The 22,184-nt window shown below is 38.7% G+C and overlaps 1 protein-coding gene across 2 annotated transcripts in view; it reads left to right on the top strand.

Annotated features, from left to right (window-relative positions):
• The window catches only part of LOC131438854 (mediator of RNA polymerase II transcription subunit 13), a 138,156-nt gene that overhangs the window by 2,129 nt on the left and 113,843 nt on the right, over positions 1–22,184 (top strand). The window lies entirely within an intron of this gene.

The raw sequence follows: 22,184 nt of genomic DNA, 5'->3' as shown, positions 1-22,184 counted from the left end.
TGAGGTCATTCCTAATTAAGCTATACTCGGCGAATCGTCGGGCCGAAAGCCGAGCACGATTCTTCGCAGTTAAAAGCTCTACCCTACCCTCGAGTGCATGTAAAATAACACCTTCTCTTATCAAACTAATTAATAAATACGGCAACCTTTCGATGAACGATGAGTAGAATGAGGACGAGCTTCTCGCTGGTTGCCGTTTGCGAAACCCACACACCACACCGATCTAAGTAAGGCGATTCCATTCTATCTTGCCTAGAAATGGTTGGCGACCTGCTTCAAGAAGTTAGTCCACAGCACAACAAATATTCCAAATTTGCGCACCACCATCGCTCATAAACCAGCCCTATCTACCGAAAAACTGGTTCGGCACCTCCACAGCGAGTCTCGTAGTATTGGTGGACGGTGGCGGATCGAAGTAATGTGAAATAAATTTCACACACAAGTGCACTTACCCGAGAGGAGATGGTTCAATAGTCAATCGTACACACAAGAAAACGACAAACCCTTCCGTCACCAATGCGCCCGTGTGTGGTTGTGTGCAATCGTGGAATTGGTTGGGATCGTGTGTGGAAACGAACAGCGAAAAAAAAACTAGATTTTAAAAATAAATGAAAATGTTTCAATAATAAGCAACGCCACGGACAACAGAGCGATGAAGTCGACGGCAACGACGACGACGACGACGACGACGACGACGACGGCGACAGCGACGTCAATGACTGACTGGTTTGTTTCGGTTTGGCTTGGAACCAGATACAGTGATTCAGGGGGCGCGTTTCGGCGGCAGGGTCCCAGACGCGACCGCCGTCAACATCATCTCTTCGCATCTCTTTGGTTCGGCGGCTGGAAGGGATTACAATTTGTTGAACAAAAAACCTAAACGGAACGGCGGAACGGAACCACCAGCAAAACGAACCAGCGCTTCGGAAGGTGGAGCAAAGAAGTGCTTATGGAATTTGAAACGGTGGACCGCCGCGCCGCCGATGAGTAGTAGTAGTAGCCGGGGAAAAAAGATGGTTATGTTTAGCGTGGAAAAATGAATAGAAGAAAAAAAATCAACGAGCGAATGTTTGCAAAGGGAAGCCCCCGGCTCGAGCTCGAACGAATAAGAAGAGGTGCCTTTTATTCACACACCGCGGGACGATTTTGAATGTGCAGGGAGCCAGGCGGTAAAAATCGATGAAATGGAACAAAGTGGAAACGGTTTTCGTTGTTTGAAACGAACGGCAGAACGTGTCGTGTGAATCTTGGACGAACCAGCCAAGGCTACCGAAGGTTTGCTGGAAATAGCGTTAAGCGTAGAAGCGCAAAATTTCCGAGAATTTGCTTTGTCGTCGTGTAGGTTGAAACGGGAACACGGGATAAGGTCAGAGCGAACAGTTCCAAACCAAAGTTGTAGTTAAGGATTACGCTATTGAAAGGAAATATCCAGTAATTAATGCCATCAATCTTCCCAGGATCAGTGAAACCCTAATTTCAGAGGTTAAACTTATTTTATTACCTTTTACACCCGTCACTGCTTAACAGTGTACGTTAGGTGACAACAATTCAACATAAACAGTTAGCATATTTTTACGTTTCGTCTTCGACCCATCAGTGCATTAGCAGTTCACGTTGGACTGATAACGCCACCAAACGGTTCAACGTAATCCGCTAAGCCTCCGTAAAGGTAATGCTGCTACTTGCAAAACATATTCTACACCGAAGTGCCAAAAAAAACTCAAAACTTGCTGACGACTTGCTGGTCGTCAACAGATAGTATTCACTTAGGAGTCGAAAATGAAAATTTTTGACAAATTTAAAATCAGTTACGAAGTTAATCCATAGTCACGCACGATCCTTAATCTGGCAAAATCTCATCGGACTGAAACATTCGTAAGAATCATGCTATTAAATGATGTTTTAAGAGCTTGCTGATTTGAAATTTAAAATAGCGGGTGGGTAATGTCAGAGACATACCTGGAGAACGTGAATACGAACAAAACAAACATGCTTCTTTCACACCTCTGAATATCAATAATCGTTAATATTAGTTGATTGATTGTGAGAATTGTGCCACTTTTACGGCTTCTATATTGAAGTATGACTGGAACTGAATTTGGAACATGGAACTAGTTCTAAATTCCGTAGCAAAATTCTGGTTCGGAATTCAGATCAATCATTCAGTTCGTTAATTTAATTTTAAAATGATCATTTTCACAATTCAGGATCCAAATTTAATTCTAGAGCTGAATACTGAACTTGAATTCCAATATGCTTAATATGAATAAGTCTATGAACTCAGAAACTGGGATGATTAAATTTAGGTTCTGAAGTCAGTTTCAAAATTCTGGTTCAGATTTAAAATGTTCCAAAATCCAGATCTTGAATTTATATCTTGAATTTTGTTTCGGAATTCTGAATTTTATTTCAGAATGAGAATTTAGGATACGAGTTCTGAACTCAAACTAAGGGACTAAATTTAGTTCAAAATCTAGCCAAGGAACCAGTTCCAAATCAAAAATAAGGATTCAGTTTCGGTGTCTAAGTTTTAACTTTTGAAACCGTATTCTGGAACTAAATTTTGAAACTAAATTCGCACTACTTTCTACAACCAAAATCAAGTTCAAAATTCAGGTGGAATTTGGTTACAAAGGTCAGAACTCAGTTCCAAAATTTAAATTTAATTAAAATTTCCACACCCATATCTATCCATAAGATTTGACAACCAAAATTCATTGATCATGGTTTTGTATCGATTATCGGGATGTATCGGTAATTCTTGAACGTCGTGTGGATTATCTTCGCTCCGAATACGTTATTTATGATGGTCTTGGACGATTATGTGCACCATAAAATTCACAAACTGCTCTATAAACATTTTGAATTGAACACTGATTTTGAAAAAAAAATTCCACGATTTGGAAGCGTTATTCTGGACTGATGATTTGCCAAACAATACTGAGTAGTGACGTCATTATACACTGTCAAAACAACTTTCAGAGAATAGAGTAATCCCTATTGAAAATATAAACCTCATTAAAACATCCGTTATATACAGATTCGTTCATGTTTTGCAGATAATTTGAATAGCCAGTCAGAGCGACGAGTTCCAATTGATACGTTTCCTTCTTTACAATCATCTTCTCCGAGCTCGAGGACTAACTTTGTTTATCTCACGGAGCAATGTGGGGCAGTCGAACCAAAACAACTGCTATATTTGAAGCAAACGACAGCTCCCGTCTTACTTGTAGTGTTCTTAGACCAACTAGCAATCTGTGACTTTCATAGTTCAATAGTTGATGAGGATTATTTCAAGTAAAACGGCGAAGAGCGAATCGAACGAATGTACACTGTATCGACTCGATTCTATGAGCGCCATTGAGGTAGAGTGACTTCCAAACAACTAAACAGTATTCCAGAGTAGAACGAACGAGTAAACAGTATAGGGATTTCAAGTAGTAAACATGCGTAAAATGCTTGGCCATTCGTATCACGAATCGAAGCGAATGTCAATAGCTTGCCAAGAAAATCATCAAGATCTTTGATGCACGTCGATCTACTAATCATAAATCCATAAATCCATCGTTATCGTTAAAGTACAGCAAGAAGATCAAAGGGCCGAGATGGCTTCCCTACGGGCTGTCAGATGTTGCCAAAAAAGCGTTTCGAAACAATCGTCAATTTCAACTACAAAGTGACGATTTCCGAGATATGATTGTGTCCACCAAAGACCCTACGTATTTTTTATCGAAGGAGATTGAAAAATCGGTGTAGATGACCGTTTGGCACGACGTTGGTCACATAAGATGTAAAGGGTAGGTGATTGGCAGCTGAGGAATGCTTATGCCTAAATCCGTGTTGTAACGCTTAGGCATAGAACGTACAGTAACGACGATCTTACTTCAAAATGTCGACCGTATCCTATTCGAGTTAGAAGTACGATTTATGGACTTACAAAAGTAAAATTTCAGAAGATATCTTTTCAGAAACCATTCGACTCAGCAAACTAATATTGACGTTGCCACTAACCACAGCGTCAACTGAAAAAAAGGTTCTCAATTTTGCGCAGTCCAACGATCTTAGTTCAACGATGGATAGAGAGAGAGAGAGGCTTCAGTGGCTTGTGCTAATGGCAGTTGAAAACAAATAAGCTGTCTCAGTTGCAACTTCGAAGCAGCTTCGTTGATGAAGGTTTTGACTGATTTTTTCGATTTGCAGAGAGCCGAATTCCTTTACTGTTGTATCGATGATACGACATAAGTTCAATTAAAAATGATCCAAAAGTATGTTATTTTGTATATTGATAAAGGCAAAAACATACATTCCTCAAACTAGTTTTTTTTTGCAACGAACTGCTACATCTGACATCGTGCACAACCTGTAAGTTTTGTCACGAGACGCCACTGATCAGAGATAATGAATAATATGAGAAAGGCACCATCCACCATCGCAGGTGGATTAATACAGGTTTTTATTTTGTCGCTAGAGTGATCATTTTCATATTAGAGTGAATAAATTAGTTACGGTGGTTTTGAATTTGTTGCTCAATTTCAAGTAGTTCACTATGTTCATTTGAAGTTAATGAAACAGCTCCTCCCCCCCCCCCCCCCCCATTCTTAATAAGTTCGAAAAAATTGAATCCCATTTAAAAAAAATCAACCACTGTAACTAGTAAGTAACTAATTAACAACATATTATTCACCTATTTGCGTCGGAGATATGTGCTTCGTTAAATTCATGTTCATGGTTATTCTAGCTGTTCAATACATTAAAATCAGGAAATCGTATTCGGTAATCAGATATCATTTACGAAGATGATAAAAATCGTTTATTATGCTTTAAATTTTTCAAATGCATAATTTTTAGAATGCAAATTGAGTGTTGCAATAGTGAAATTCAGTGCCATGAAAACGTCGAAGTTGCAATCTGCAATCAAGCATTAGAATCAACAACAGGTAAAAAAACGATTTGAAATAGACATTATTGAGAAAACTCTATTCTACATAAAGTGAAAAATTACTGCAGCAGGAAAATATATTTGGTTACATTTTCTAAAACCATGCACCATACTTTTTTCGTTTCAAGCTTCAAGGTACCGATAGTCAAGTTCTCGGTAGTTTATCACTGAAATCAAACAAACTTAACCTTTTAGCTAATGATCAGAACTTATTTAGATACAAATTCTCTGTAATGCATTATTTTGCATTCGAAAATTCTTGGTCCCACGGAAGTGTATGTGCTCGTGTGAGATTCACACTTGCACTTCGGCTTAGTTGATCCCGTCTTCAAGCATTCCATTCTCGTTCGACGCTATCGGTCTGTAGCTAACCCCTTGCAGAGCCATATATATTGCAATAACTACAAAAATGAACAAAAAAATCACATGCACACACAAGCAAACAGTGCAGTCAACGTAACACGTGCAGTCCTGTGACACTGGCCGACGGTTGTGTTGGTGCTACTGCTGGTTCTGCTGTCAATATATTCTTAAACTTGACAATAATAATTGCTGATAAAAGCAACCAGCCATGGATCATTGAGCACACCGCCGTTGTGGCAACCTGGTGGCTGCCAGATTTTTTTTTTCGTGCGCGAATCTAAAAACCAAGAGGTCCATCCAACGTATGTATTGTCTTTTTGCAGTGCACCAGCTGCACATATAGCAAGCAAACAAACGAAAAAAATGTAAGCACAGCGTGAGTTAGTCAGACCAGGCTGTTGCATCCTTCGACTTCGACCGGCCATATTCGTTGCACTTTGTGCAAAACTTGCTCAGTTTTTTCCTCTGCTCTGTATTGGTTTCAGTTCAGTTTGTTTCTCTTAGTTTTTTTTTTCGTCGACGTACCTTAGAAGTAGTAGCAGCAGCAGCAGCGTCTCAGCGTGTGCTACTGCAGCAGCGTCGTATATAGCGTTGTAGTGTTGCATCGCGAAAAAAAAAGTTCCACTGTGTGCTGTATGTCCTATTAGCCGATGCAAATTTATTCCAATGTGGTGGTCGAGTGAAGGCTCCCGCGCAGTTGCATTCAATGCTATAAACAGAGGCTACCTGGTGGGGGAGTAGTTGAATTTTTGCATGTTTCGCTTCGTGGGGTGATTTTTCTTATTAATTTTTTTGCACATGCTGAACGATAATGGAGCGTTTTTCGCGTGAGTGCGAATGTGTCGTAGGCTGAAGAAGAGAAAACCCTAATGTTCAACTGTTTTGGCGTGTTTGTTCAGGATGTAGGCATCGCGGAATGGGATGGATGGTTTCATACTTATGTGCTTGAATGTACATCTCTACCGTGAAAGCTGTGTCAACAAATATAAGTTTTGTTGAGAATACAACATAATTTATTATGAGGTACCTTATCAAAATTTTCCCTCTGAGAGAGTGACAAGACTTGAAACAGGAAGTCACAGCTCTGGATGACGAAAATTCGATAGTTATCCGACATCGGGAAAAGCAAATTCGAGAACTAGTTTATTTAGGCTTAACACATGGGCTAAAAAGTTCCGGGCCTAACAAAAAGAACATGATTTATTTGGTTCAAAATTAACTTTATTCAACGTAATCTTCATTAAGAGCAACGCAATCATTTCAGCGCCGCTCTAACATTTCAGTATCACTTTTGTAGAACGATTTATCTTTTGCCTCAGAAGAGGCTTCAGTTTCAGCGATAACCTCTTCATTCGTGCAAAATTTCTTACCAGTGATCATTTCTCTAGGTTTTCAAACAGCCAGTAGTCGCTGGAAGCCAAATCTAGCGAATACAGGGGATGTGAGAGCAGTTCGAAGCTCAATTCACGTAGTTTTGCCATTGTTTTGATTGACTTGTGACACGGTGTGCTGTCTTGATGAAACAAGATTTTTTTCTTTGCAATATGCGGTCGTTTCTTTGCAAATTCAGCTTTCAAACGCTCAAATAACGCTATAGAACATTCACTGTTAATGGTATTTCCTTTTTCAAGATAGGCGATAAATATTACACCACGCACATTCCAAATTACCGAGGTGATAATCTTTCCAGTCGATTGTGGGTGCTTTGTACGAGCTTCAAAAGTTGCTTTCCACTCAGATGAAAATCGATTTGCTTTCGGAGTGAAGTGATGAATCCATGTTTCATCCATTGTCACATATCGACGCAAAAATTCCGGTGTGTTACGTTTAATCATGGCCAAACACTGCTCACAATCATCAATACGTTCTCGGTTTTTGGCCAACAGTGAGCAAACTCACTTTGAACAGAGCTTTCTCATTGACACTTCACTTTTCGATCATTCAAACGATTTTGTGATTTTTTTTAAATGTTTTCTGGTCTTACCGCCTAATTCGGACGTCCACTGCGTTCTGCATTATCGGTGTCTACGACCACGTTTGAAGTCAGCAAACCAACGTTTTGTTGTTGGTTTCTGATGGAGCAGAGTCTCCATAACACTCCAAGCCAATGACAAAAGTAGCGTCACTCTTTGCACAACAACTCACAAACTAATAGATGTAATATCATGAAATTTTAACAGCCGTCTTTTAATGGTTTATATTACCTGAACAAAGGTGACTGCAATAAAACTAGCGCCATCTATGTGTTAAGCCCAGGACTTTTCAGCTCATGTGTTAGGTTAAAGTAAAACTATGAACGGTTCAAGCTGACCACCCTGTGGCTCTTTGGGTCAGACAAATAGTACAACTTGTAGTTGCACGTTTTCTCCGATGTTCGTTGCGTTCTGTATTTAGGTTTGTTCATAGCAAATCTGGACAGATCGAACAAATTTTCCGTTCGATCCAAGATGCATAAAAATTCATTTTATTGTGCATTATTACTCATCTTAACAGCTTACTGCAACTTACTGAGATCTGTGCAGACTTCTACAACCGATTTAGTTGCCTCTGTCTAAAATTTTCGAAATTTTTCTGCAGTTGTAGCTTGTTGTTTATATTGAGAGAGTTCTCTCTTCACGAGAGCTCAATTCGTTTCGGTACAAAATTTACTCCATTCGCTCTATACCATTTCAAAACATCTTTGGTGTAGTGACAATATGCTAAATCAGACCAGAATAGCGAGAAAATCACGGCTGTGTAGGAATGGTAATAATCGCATTGTTCGCGCTATATTTTTTCTTGTTTACCGTTCCGGTAGTGATAAAGCTTTGGCTTGCTCGACCACAGCTGCTCATTGTCTGCCCCATCAAATATTTTTTGGAAAGCTTGACCTTTTTCTTCGTCCTGAAATGCTCCTCAACGCCATTCCAAAGCATGACAGTATAAAAACATCATTCCGGGAGGTTGCTTAAAGTCTTCAGGTACATAAGTTTCATCGTCCATTATAAGGCAGTAAAACTTCCTCAAATATTCGCGATACTAACTAGTTGGCTCAAGTGGCACGTTCCCATAGTTATTTGGAGATTTGTGCCTTCGAGTTGCGTTGTAATGGTAACGATCGCTTCTTTAGGCATTTTTCATGGTATATTTCCTTGTTTACCGTTCCGGTAGTAACAAAGCTTTGGCTTGCTCGACCACAGCTGCTTATTGCCTGCCGAACCAAATATTTTTTGGGATACTTGGCCTTTTTTTTCATCCTAAAAAGCTCATACGCCGTTCCGTTTCATGGCAGTATAGACATTCCGGGAAGCTGTTTAAAGTCTTCTAGCACATGTTTTATCGTCCATTATCACGCAGGGACACTTCCTCAAATATTCGCGATACTATTTGTAAGTCCGGGTTTTAGTCGTCACATTCTGTTCATCTTAACGGTTCGGTACAGTTTTCACCTTGTACGACTTCATGCCTTGCCGGTGCTTGGAAGTATGCACGAAAATTTGAGACATTTTTATATTTCTAGCCACAGTGCATACCGGAAGATCTGGTCTCTTCAGCAATACTTGCTTCACCATCGCGTACTTCTGGTGGTTCTTGAAATCCAGACTGTTGTCAAACGTTTATCGTAAGATTTAGGAACGTAATGAACAGTACTTGCAGGAGAATCAAGCTTTTTTGCAAGTTTTCTTACTGACAGATCCGAATTTTCATTGCGACTGCACACAGTTGCTTTTCGTTCTTGCTTCTTCCGATTGATTTTACACAATCAACAGATATACGTTCATCAGAAATATTTCACGCGTTTATGAAGTATTTCCGGAGATATACGTATTTGAGGGGGTGTCCTGTTTAGCTTAACAGTAATTGTGAGCAATAAAATTCATGACAAGGTTCAAATGAAGATGTCGTTTAAGCAATATGTGAATGCGATTAATTATCGTTCGTTTCCATTTCCAGAGGCTCTAGAAAATTTGAACTAGTCATTTAGAGGTTTTTGATACCTCGAGAGTAACCAATTTGTGCACTAATTACTCATTAATAATATTTTCACGATTCGTCTTCGACTCATCAGTGCATTAGCCGTTTATGTTGAGTCCAATACCACTTCGCGATTTAACATAAACATTAAATAATTAGACTGATGACGACCAGAAAGTCGTCAGGTTTTTTTTCGATTGGAAAAATCATAGCACAGAGAACAGACATCCAAGTAGAGATTTCAATTTGTGTAAGAAATTTAACGGTTGTTTTAAAAAGCAATTACCATGTATCAATTCTCCTGTAGAGGCGCTTCGGCCAACCCAATAATCCCATATGGGTTCTTGCGTTTCAGCTTTCATGCAATGGTAATTCATGTGTGCAAAGTCGTGCGCAACGGAGATTTGTAACGGATTTTTACTTGTGTAAAGCATCAGCTTTTTTGAAAAAAAAATTGTACTAGCATGGATGTCTGTTCTGTGATAATGGTTTTGAAAATAGTATCAGCTTCACGTCTATTTGACGGTTTATATTGAACCGCGAGGTGGCATTAGCGGCTCAACATAAACGGCTAATGCACTTAGGAGTTGAAAGCGAAACCCAAAAAAAAATATGAGATCTAAGCTTGTTTTTTAAAGTTTCCAACAAAGGTTTCGGGTAGAAATTGCAATAATCTAGTGATTTGAATTTCAATTTGGTCTTTCACTAGAACCAGCAATCATCAATTACCGGTTATTCGAATTAAAACCCCACCTAGTTGAAGTAATCAATTCAGTTATCGCACCGTCACAAAATCTACGGACCATCGATTCCGAACTCTAAGTAGACTAGACTTTCTGACGAGTCGGACACAGCTTATCAGCAACCCGTGCACTGCGTGTCAACGTCAAACTGCGGTCCACTGTGTGGCGCACAGCTCCGTGACGTACCACAAACAAACGGAAGAAATCTTTGCGGTTAGTTTCATTTGACGTCCCACAAACCGTGGGATCAAGTCAAGTCAAACAGTCAGGGCATTACATTTCACCGTTCAATATAACTCTCTGACTATTGTTGTTACTGTTATTTTCAAACCACTATCTCATAATACTTTCTGATTGAGTTACGGGAATAGTTTTTCCTATTGCGTGCAAACAAGTAATTGAAAGTATAAATTAAGCAAATTTCGTCCAAAGTCCAGCCTGAACTTTATGATTGTGGAAACTATTTGCAATGAATGGACATCCTTGTAGGACATAAGATTAAAACATAAAACATCAGCCGAGAACGAACGACTGCCAGCAAAGAGTGAGAGAGAACGAACGAGACGAGTGGTCAATGATTCTAGTATTGCGCATGTGTGCACCTACAATCGGAGCGGCAGTTTTTCCCGATTGTACTTGAAAAAATGACGTCGACAGGTCGCCAACGTCGAGGTAGGTCTTTTCGAGCCGCGAAGGAAACTCACAATCGACCAACGTACAAGAAGGTCTTATCTTGCGGAATTGTTTATCGTTTCCGTGTCTTTTTTCTTCTTCTCCTACTTTGAGGTAGAGTAGCCACTGATAAGCCATACGAAACGTTCACATTTCCGTCGATGAAGAACATAAAATATAGCTTTTGTCGTTCGCTTTGAACAATATCTTTATTTATGGTCCCCACGGTGTTACTTCTTACTCGTCGTCCCTGTGTATCGGTGCGACCAGTGTGGCTTCTGGTACAAAACGACAAGCTCAGCAGATACAATTTATCGCTCCCCTGTCCATTCACCCTATTATTCATAATTGAAAAGTTGGTGTCCGTGTGTATGTGTGTGCGTATGCGAAACCACCGTTCGCTGCTGTCTCTTCGATGCGATTCACGCACACCGTTCAGCATCGGCGCTGATGGTTTTCGAACACACAACCACATACGCGGAGAAATGTCAATCTAGTTTTTTTTTCTTCTCTCTTCTGTGTCGAATGCGGCGTGCGGTTTTTGTTTTTATTATATCTATTAAACGCCGCAAGGTACCACTGTGTTCGTGCAGGATTCTGTGTCTGGAAACTGGTCTTCCTGGGCCCGTTCTGGTATTGGTATTCGATTGATGCGATATATAGGCTAAATGGGAATGCGAATGCGCGAACATCATTTTCCGCACGAGAGTATTGGGAAAAAAAAAGAGACTTGCCTTGACTCAAACCGACGACGACGAAAACGATGCTTTTGCTAATGTTATCGCTTACTGTAATGTCTCCTTCCCCCTTCTGCGGTCAACCGTGTGTCGGGTTGAGTGTGGGGGAGAATGACACAAAAGTGTGGTAAAGAAATTCTCAGATAATACAGGCAACAACAGCAAGAAGAAAACCCGATAAACGGCGCGTAACACAACGATGTTTCGCTTGTTGGTTTCGGTCATTTAGATGTATTATTGTACTTTGGCGTTCGGCGGATTCAGTGTTGTCGGCTAACGTCGAATAAGTTTTAGATTCGTGACTATACTAGGAATTGCCTTCTGCCAATGAAAACTTATCTCCAGCCAAGCAATAATTATTGTAGTATACCTTGAACGCACCACAGCGAGTCGGTATTACTGTAATCAGTGCTTCTCCGAGTCTACAGTGAGGTCAATGCCTTGTAGGTCTATTTCTGTATTTAGCTTACTAGAACTAACGGCATTTAAGCGGTATTCGTAAGGCATTTGTATTTTATTAGGTAGCTGTTGGATCAACATTTTTTATTAAATTGATGCTCAACACTCTTGTTTGCTTTTTCGGTTTCATGTTTCTTCAAAAAATATAAGGCATAAGATTCGAAAATTGAGTTGAAATCTACTGACGCTTTATGCAATCCCTTTCCTCTCATAATGCCGAATCCAAACCTTCTAGGACCAACTTTTTTTTTTCTCGATTGCAGTGTAGCTTATTGCCGTGGAAGCGTCCTGTATCGATCAGAAACAAGTAGTGAAAAGTCTGGAATGTAAGGCGGATGAGGCAGGCTACAAAGCTTCTGACCGGGGGCAGAAAGATATGGCCGAACGTTGTCGTGTTGAAAAATTACCATCTATTACTTGGTCATTTACTGTCCGTTTTCTTCTACTATACTTAATTCAAATAAATTAGCTGTGTTAGATACAATGGTATTTTGATTTTGACAGGTCTTATACTTGTGGGATATGAGACGTACAAAACATGTTTTATACCTGTTGGGCATGGCCAGTAAATATTTTCAGTGGGTTTTTGTGTGTGTTATGTTAAATAAAACAACAATTAATCTAGTCTAAGTGAGGATAACGTGTCAAATTCGGAAATTGATTCTGATGAAAAAGACGAACTTTTAATTCAGTTATCCATCTATTGATATATTTTTTGCTGGAAAAAACGACTTTTGATCGGAGGAGACCCACAGTCTTATAAGATTGTCTTTCCGTACATTTATTTAGGAAATGGCTGAACCGATTTTAATAAACTCATTTGAAAGCTACTATTGGGTTGTGAATCAAGTGGCTGCCACATCCGGTTCCGGAGATACACTGGTATAAGTGACGTAACCGACAAAACGCATGTTTTTCTTCGCACATTTGTTTTGGAAATGACAACCGATTTTAACACACTTAGGCTCCTTTGAAAACTACTATTGGGTTGTTTATCAGATTTTCAGATCAAGTGGTTGTCACTTCTAGTTCCGGAGATATATTGGTATAAGTGACACAACCGACAAAATGAGTTATTTATCCGCACTTTTTACAGAAAGTGTCCAAGGATCAAGTTCAAAAATAATATTGCTGATACTATTGATTTCGACAATGTTGTCTAATGTTGGCGACCTAAGCGTTGTATCACGCTTTTCGGAACTAACTGAAACAATCTGAATGGAATGATGTGTAAAATCCCTAGTTCGTGTAAGAAATTATTAACGAAAAAATATGTTTTAATGAGACTGTTTAAATGACACGAGAAAGGCATTAACGCACCAGCAGGTGAATTAAAAAGAGGTTTTTCATTACCACGCCACTAAGCATTTCCACCTAAACCGCTAAGCAGATATAAACTTTCTGCTAGTTACAGAACACTTTTTCAGTTTACATTAAAGTGCGATGTTTTTATTGAAGTGCCGAAAGAACAAAACTTAGTGACGGCTCTCTGATTGTCAACAAATAGTTATTTAGAGGTTTTAGCACCGCATGGGTAGTGTTTTCCCAACGAACAAAAACGAAACTGGAATATTCAAAACTTTCCTTTCGTCTTCGATTTGTAGGAACCGCTTTTCAAATTGAGCTACCCTGGAAATATGAGAAAACCACTAGTCAAACAAATTCTTTTGAACAAACACCTACTCTGTAAATTCATTCGAATTTCGTTTTTCAATAATATAATAGCCTTTTATAAGCATCAGAAATTCTTATAGCCTTATATCTGCAATCTGAAAACTCATCTGTTGAAAGTCAATTAGAATTTAGCTTACAGAATACATACCTGTCACATACATAAGCATTATCCAGAAATATAATAAGGAATATCCAGGTCGTAAATTTGGCCAAATTCGATCCTAATTCGGTCTCAAGAGTGACAGTGTCTATTAGCGATTATTTGCTGTCATAATGCGGTATTAGTATGTGCTTATTGGTTGTTTGGGATCTACTATGCCAGAATACGTTCCTTGTTCAAACCCGAAGTAGAATGCGTCCCCACGAAAGAAAGAACACCGTTTTTACACCTGTAGTTCTACTTGTGTTATCGACTGAATATGGATCTCGTTTTTGCAATTCACAAGTGGAGGTGGAAAAAACACGTTCCATTTTGTGCCTTTTTTCTATAGAAAGGTAATAGAATTTTTGGAAGATCGACTTATCACGACGATATCAGAAAATGTCTGTGTGTGTGTGTGTCTTCTACCTTAGTTCAATGAACATTCGGTTGTCACATCCACAGTTCCGGATATAATGGTATAAATGACGTAACCGACAAAACGCATTTTTTCACTGCTAAATTTTCTCGGAGATAACGGAACCGATTTCTACAAGCTTTGACTAATTTGAAAGCTACTTTTGATTCCGGAAATATACTGAAATCTGTAAGAGTGCAGCCAACTCCGAATACGATCCGTCGCAAAATGCGTCTATGGGTAAACCACAAATAGACTCTCTGCGAACATCCATCCTGCACAGTGTAGGTGTTTGTTCAAAAAAATTTCTTTGACTAGTGGTTTTCTCATATTTCCAGGGTAGCTCAATTTGTAGAGCGGTTCCTACAAATCGAAGATGATCATAAGGAAAGTTTTGCTTTTCGCATATAGAAAGATCATGCAATAGTTTAAAAAATCGACTAGTTAAATCTGGCCAAATATCCATCATATATCAGTCGATTCAGTTCGTCGAGTTACGCAACGTCTATGAGTTCGTGCGTGTCAAATAATCTCACTCACTTTTCTCGGAGATTGTTGAAGCGATTTTCAAATGAAAATTCCATTGGTCCTCTACAGAATTCCTTAAGTCTATCTGAATCTGACTCTCGATACCAGAATTTGTGAGAGTGTTGTGTGTTTAAAATTTCAAAATTTTGCTAGGATCGACGTTGCAAAAACCGCCTATTTTTGCCTTTCTCATATAGAAAGGCTATGCAATCACTATGAAAACCGATTTTCGAACGGAGATCAGAAGACCGAATGGCATATACCATTCGGCTCAGTTCGTCGAGATCACAAAATGACGGTGTGTGTATGTGACAAATAATGTCACTCGATTTTCTCAGAGATGACTTAACCGATTTTCACAAACTTAGATTCAAACGAAAGGTTTTATAGTCCCATCCGACTTCCTGTTCCGGAATTACAGGGGGATATGGGCAAATCTGTGAGAAAATACGCACTCAATTTTCTCGGAAATTTCTTAATCGATTTTTACAAACTAAGATGCAAATAAAATATCAAATTTTTTAAAAAGTCCTCGAAAAAAATGATTTAGATCCGACTTCCGGTCTTGGTATTCCAGCGCGATATGTGAAAAATTTTCATTTTCATAAGTATTTTTTCACAAGTGCTAGCGAAACGCAGATGTTTATAAAACTTACTAGTAAATTCATCTAGTTTGCAGACCTTGCTAGTTAGTGGGTATATAAATTTACTTTGAAACTACAAGTCCCCGGTTTCCGCTTCCGAAAGAACCGGTAATAGTGAACAAAAGCTCGAAAAACGGAATTCACACTTCAGCAACGGTTAAACCGATTTTCACAAATCATAATCCAAATTAAAGCTCTCATTGTCTAAGCATTTTCGTCTAGATCCGACTTTCGGTTCCGAAATTATAGGGCAATGAGTGTCAAAACTTTCAAACTGTCATACAAAATGGTGCAAAACCGGTACGTGCAGGTACGGAAAAAGAGAACACCACCGCCTAGAACAAAGCGTGCTTTGTTCAATTTTGTATAGCCAGCAGGGTTACCATATTGAAATTTATATTAATTTGACATAACTGTTTACAAATTGAAAAGGTTATGGTAGTTTATATCCAGAGAAAGTGTTTGGTTTTATTAAAGTTAGAAATAGAATTATCGATAGAATCTTCTAGTGATGTTTTTGAAATTATATGTAAAATGAGAAAGGCATCATTACACTACTAGGTGGATTATAAAGATTTTAATATTTTCCAATTCATCATCTTCCATCAAAATAGCCGCTTTAAAACCATAAAAACCGCTTCCGACACGTTCACTCAGTTAGAGTATGCTCACAATATACTTTTCCACTAAAAACAGTCGGGTGTAATGTCAGAGACATAACTGGATGTCGTAAATACGAAAATAACTGACATGTTCCTTAACACTTCCGAATATCAATTAGTTGATCAATTGTATGAATTATGCAAGCATTCCCCTTTCTCACATTTTTCGCAAAAACAAAGAAGGCTTCACTTGATCTCGATTACTGTGAATTTCACACAGCGAAAAATGCACAAATCTAATCAAAATGTTCTAGATTTGCAGGGTGAGGATATTTACCTTCTATATGCGAACAAGAAATCCTAATAGTTCTTTAGAAAACTTTTAGTGCCATCAGAACGGCTGATTTTTTGTGATGCTCTCCACCGTTGTCCTCTTTTCGTTGTTTTTCACCAATGCAAACGACTGGCAGCTGTGCCGTAATCACTCTTGTCGGAAGCGAAACTAGCTTTGCAAACGACACACAATACATCTGCTCGCAGTGGCGATAGAATCCAAACTGATCCAATTTTCGTTAAGAGGTTTCTTTTTACGTGATTTCGTTTGTAGCTTTTTCACTAATGGGCAGTCCTAACGGCTATAAAAATAGCCGCATACAGAATTTAAATTTCGATTGAGGAGTGTATCGAAAAGTAGTTAGCAACATTGATTATTGAATAAAAAGGCGAAAAAAAAAAATTTTGACATCAGTTTTCGATATATTGTAGAAAAATTACATTTTTATGCATTTCACTGATTATATTGAAGAAAATCCTAGTTTCTGTGAAACGCTCGCACTTTGGACTTGACATTCTTCATTAAATTCTGCACAATTACTTTTGTGACTTTCCTGGTGGCAGCTGTGCAGTTTTTTTGAATTCCGGCATGTTTTGGGACACTGCACCTTCCTTCCGAAAGTGCCGCTTGACAATTGCCCAGTACCTTTCAATTGGCCGAAGAACGCCACTGTAGAACGGAGTTGGCGTAGTGGGCTGAAGCCAAATCCGGCCAGAAGAGTGGAGGAGCCTTATGCTTTCTGTACAGTGGCAGCATTCTCTTCTTCAAACATTCTTCCTCGTACACCTTGGCGTTAATTGTGGCCTTCGTGAAGAAAATCGACGATCGCAAACCACAGGTACAAATTGCTTGCCAGACCAACACCTTCTGCCCAAAACTTCTCCATCGCCACCGTGGTGTCAGCGTCGTCCAGGTCCTGGTACACCGATTTCGTATAATATTGCGGTCCGGGCAGCGCTCGAGAGTCTTTCTTGGCGTAGGTTTCGTCGTCGATCAGGATGCATCCGTCTTTATTCTGTAGAATCCGGTTATACAGTTTTCGCGCTCTTGTTTTGGCCTGAACTTGCTGTACCAGAGTGTTCTTCGGCATCTTCTGTTTTTTGTACGTTTTCAGGGAGTTCGGACTTTGATCCGTTGAATCATTCCGATGCTGGTGTTGAACTGCTTGGCCAAACCCGCGTCGACGCCGATGGGTTTTTTTCTGATGTACTCAACCCAGGGTGGCAAGTGACCGGGAAAATCGGGAAAACCGGGAAAAGTCGGGAAATTGGTTTTACCGGGAAAAAGCCGGGAGTTTTAGTGAAAAACCGGGAAAAATATTACTAGCCCAAATATGAGAAACAATTGTTGGCATTATGATTTTTTTATTCAACAATTGAAAAGTAGGAGACTATACCAAATTTTGCGTTTGAGTGAAATCTTCAGTCAAAGTGTTGAAACAACTTATTGTCCCATACAGGTTCAATATTGAACAATCCATTGGAAATTGGGCCAACATCCCTATGTCTCGTCCAAAGATTTTGTAAGGGTTTAACAGCAGTTTTAAATTAATCAGAAAGGAACATTCTTAGCACAATGGAAGCTCATATTGGAAAATAAACATAATTTGGATACTTCTGTTGGATTCATTAAGATTTTGAATAAATATTCAACACACTTGGCAAAGTATCAAGATAACATCGGATTTTTTTTTGTAAAACTATTCAAAATTCTTAGGAGTTTGACCATCTTGAGACAATACTTGTGTTATGCTCATATTGGTGTGAAATTTTAATCGGACTCACAAAATTGGAAAAGTAGTCGACTTTGATTTCATCCACCATTTGATTTCCTTCCTTGAGAGCTGAAATTTGTTTCTGAGGAACAGTAGAGAACCTTAGAATATGGTTTGATTTGTTCAGTGAATTTATGTTTCAATTTCTTTTAAAGGTCCTCAACTATTCCATAGTAGGATTACAATAACGTTGATATAGATGTAGATGAAGGAGAATTAAATTTAGTTTGAAATTTGGTATTGATACACTCCTAACTTCAATAATGCAATGATTTAAATAATGTATGGCTATATTGATGTTTCCCAAAACAATTTCATGTTTCACATTGCTTCCGATATAAGATCTATATCCTAGCCTAATCGAAGTTGGTGGGATATATAACTAATTGAATTAATCATTGCTAAATTTGTAATACTGAAGTCAGTTTGAGTAATGGAATGTGACATTGATCTTCTAGAATTAGATCAATTGTAGAAGCATTTATCATAGAAGATAAATTAGTTGGGCTATTTGGAAATAAAACTGGCTAAAAACCAGCGGAGCGTTCATCATAAAGAACTCGCACTTTCTGATTACTTCACGAGAGATGCTTAGCATTTAGAACACTATTAGGAAAAAATAGATCGATATCTAGTCCGTTCTTGAAGCTATAATCTGACTTATTTGCTCATCAACGCATGCGTAAATTCATCAAATCGTAAACATGCTGCATTTCAAATATGAGTTGTTATGAAATTTCCGAAATCGAACTTTTTTTTCAATGCCAAATGTCTTAGAATTGCCTCAAACGTCGAGATCTAGTTTCGTTACAAAAAAATTTTGAAAAAAATCGACTATGGGACCGAAATAGAAAATTTATTTTTTATGCCAAATTTATGATTTCTTTCAAAAAAAAAAAATGGAGTGCCATAAAATTTGAAAGTTTGACGTGATTTTGTTTGATAAAATTTTTGTAAGAATAGAAGTTCTCTGAATTTGTACAAAATTTCTTGAGATTCTTTGAACGGATATATAATTTTGTTCATCAATACATTGTTTCTGGTCAAGATTCCAATATTTTAAAGCATAAAAATGTAAATGTCATCGTTTTAATTTTCGTTTTACATAGAAACATGTGAAAAAATTGAAATATTTATATATATTTATAAATTCACCGATATTTTAAGTGTTTCTTTTGATAGTGTGGTAGTTAGGCAAAAATTGTAGCTGGTATCACTAGCAATCGAATGATTTATAAAAATATATAGATCATCGCTTTGATTTTCGAGACATTTACGATAATTTTAAAAAGTCTCACCTTTTCTGAGGTCATATATCTACAGTTTTCATTATAAGTTTGGGTAGAAAATTTTTCGATTCTTTCAGTGAATCTTATTTCTGGAAGTAGTACCTTTCCAATAGTGAACAAATTCCGAAAATCGGTTGACTAACAACAGTATTATAACTCGGTAAAGTTGAACATCTTAATATTTTATATGCGACGTTGGCCAAAGGAAAGAAAGTACGGAAGCAAATAGGGCATATTGTGCGCGAGAAAGAAACCTGGAACAGGAAAAATTGAATTTTCATTGGTTTTTCATAATCAATCGTCAATCGGCTATAAAATTTTTGAATCAATCTATGAACTACATAAAATTCGAAGATGTAAAATTTATTAAGATTCGTTGAAAAATAGCTGAACTATGACAGCTCGAAGTTACTGTTCCAACTTTTTTTAGGCTTGGTATTTGGAGTGTTAAAAAAACTAAAAAGAGGCGATTCTATCCTATTCCAAAAAAACCGGGGACTTTTATCTCGCAAACCAGGAAAACCGGGAAAAAACCTGGAATAGGCAATTCACTTGCCACCCTGTCAACCACTTTTAAGTCCCGGCCGGGCTGGCTGTAGAAAACTATCAGGATGCTGTACGGGATTCATTCCTGCCTTTCAGAAGGACCAAATTGTGGAACTCACTACGATATTAAGCACTGTTCGGAACATTTTTCTCGAACGATTTGTTGAACAGCAGCAGATATTTTGTTCTCTTCCTCAGAACGCGTTCTGATTGGCTGGTGTTGACATGGGTCAAATGAGACAGGTTTTTTAATAGTGTACTATTGAAATACTTCAATGCTGTTGCTATACACGTTTAGGTTAAAAAATTTCGATTCAATTGGTAGTTAGATTATATAAATCTTTTCACAGATCACTATGCTATGAGCTTTAAAAATACGAGAAAGGCAAACGCGCCTTATGAATTATCCTCTTTGATGCTCGTTTACACCAAACATTTAGGAAAAGTTTAATTTTGGATTATTTGAGATTATGTCACACAACTGAAAATTTTATCATAAAATTGTGATCATATTTCCGATGGCATGTAGCAAAAATTATGTTGATTCGTTAGATACAACAAGAGATATTCACGATCAAAAACTTATCACTCTCTCAGAGGGTAAACTTTGAAAAGGCGCCCCATAGTAAAGTAAGTCGTATTCACGACAAAAAACGATTACTGTCGGTGACTGTTTTCTTCAAATTGAAATAATGAAGAAGACCTCTCCACAACAACACTTTATTCGCCACAAAATTCGACATTTTCGCAGTGAAATATTTGTTTCGAAACTTGTATTGAAGGGCATCTGTAATAGTTTTGAATTTCATAGGTAGCAACAGTTTTGTAGAGCTATGAATCCCTCCGTACTAACCCCACGTAGGAAGGAATAGGTTTAGTTTCCGCGTATCCGCAGTAGAGTAGTACTCTCTTTAGACAAAAAGAACGATTTCGCGTTGCAAAATTACTTCAAGAACTAACTTCTTCTGGGTTAATGTACTGACTAGTTGAAGAAGGACTACATTTCCGGAAAAATAAATCCAAAACAAAACCACTTTGCATGAACTCAGAAACTTATAGGTTGAGTTTCAGGCAAATTCGACGGCTCCTCGACATCCTCAACAAAGATCATTCACTTCCACTCCGGTTTCGTCCGTTCACACATGCACATCAACTAGAGCAAATGTTTTCCAATTTCGACCGTCGACTGTCACGATACGATGTGTGGCTTTCCGTCCGCCGAGTTTTAATGAGTGAAAGAATCAGGCAAGCTGCTGAGCATTTCATTCACGCTCAGACCACGTCAGCACTGGTGCGCCTATTTTCCCATTGCATGTCGTATAGTCGTAGTCGTAGTCGTAGTCGTCGAAGTCAAAGTCGGCCGTCGTCACTGCACGTAACAGCGCTGCGCCACCGTAATAAAGCAGAAGCTGTAATTCGTTGAACTCCCCCCCAAACAACAAGGACGCACCGATGCAACAGCACGCAACCATTGTGCTGTCTGTAGTGTTTATTTACATTTTTTTCTTTCTTTTCTATCTCGCTTCCCTCTCTAGTCTGCTGTTCCGTCGGTGGTGTGCTCGTCTTCTCTTCTAACTATTTTTCCTTTCCTTTCGGATGTGGGATGTAGAGGGTGCTCGGCGGTATCTTAATTACCGGGGCTTCAACCGTGTTGTTTTCCTATGCAGCTACATCTATTAGAGATTGTGTAGCGTTTCGGTGAGGGAAGTTTGATGAACTCCGTTTGGTAGCGAAAGAGAAATACCGGAGATGTTTCAATCGTTTCACATCTCTGCATCTCTGAAAAGATTTTTAGACTTCTATGATATATCATCATCATTATCATCATCATCTTCGCTCCTCTTATTTTGCAAATGTGCTCTCGACAAAGTAATTAAATACGTATGCGTTTACTAAACAGGTGATGCCTATCCATCCGTCCAGACTATTCAACGCCGCCGCCTGAGTTCATCTGCTCTGAAGTGGCCTGGTTGTACGTCTTCGCTTGCATCGGTCATGGTTCCGTGCCCAAACAGGTCGTCGTACTCTCGCGATGCGGCGCACTCTTCGTGGGTTTTGATTTTGAATTCCTCCTTGGACTCGACTGGCGGCCGTAGCTCGTCGTTCGTGTAAAATGGGTACTTGAGAATAGAGATTGAATAATAAGCTTTTTTTTTCTTCTCTCTCTTTTACTCTCACTCGCTCGCGATGTTCATTCGTTTTTGAAACCATTCGTTCAATTTTCGTTGTGAATGACCAGTCGGTTCGTCCGCAATGCACTCTGGATCGCCGCAAGTACGTTGGCTCGTGACTTGAAACGGTTCCAATCAAGGATTCACATTTTGTTGCTACTGTTGTTGTTGTTGTTCTTGTTGTTGTTGTTGTAGCTG

The sequence above is a fragment of the Malaya genurostris genome, chromosome 3, assembly GCF_030247185.1.
Source record: "Malaya genurostris strain Urasoe2022 chromosome 3, Malgen_1.1, whole genome shotgun sequence".
Lineage (NCBI taxonomy): Eukaryota > Metazoa > Arthropoda > Insecta > Diptera > Culicidae > Malaya > Malaya genurostris.
This window is presented reverse-complemented; position numbering and strand designations above follow the sequence as displayed.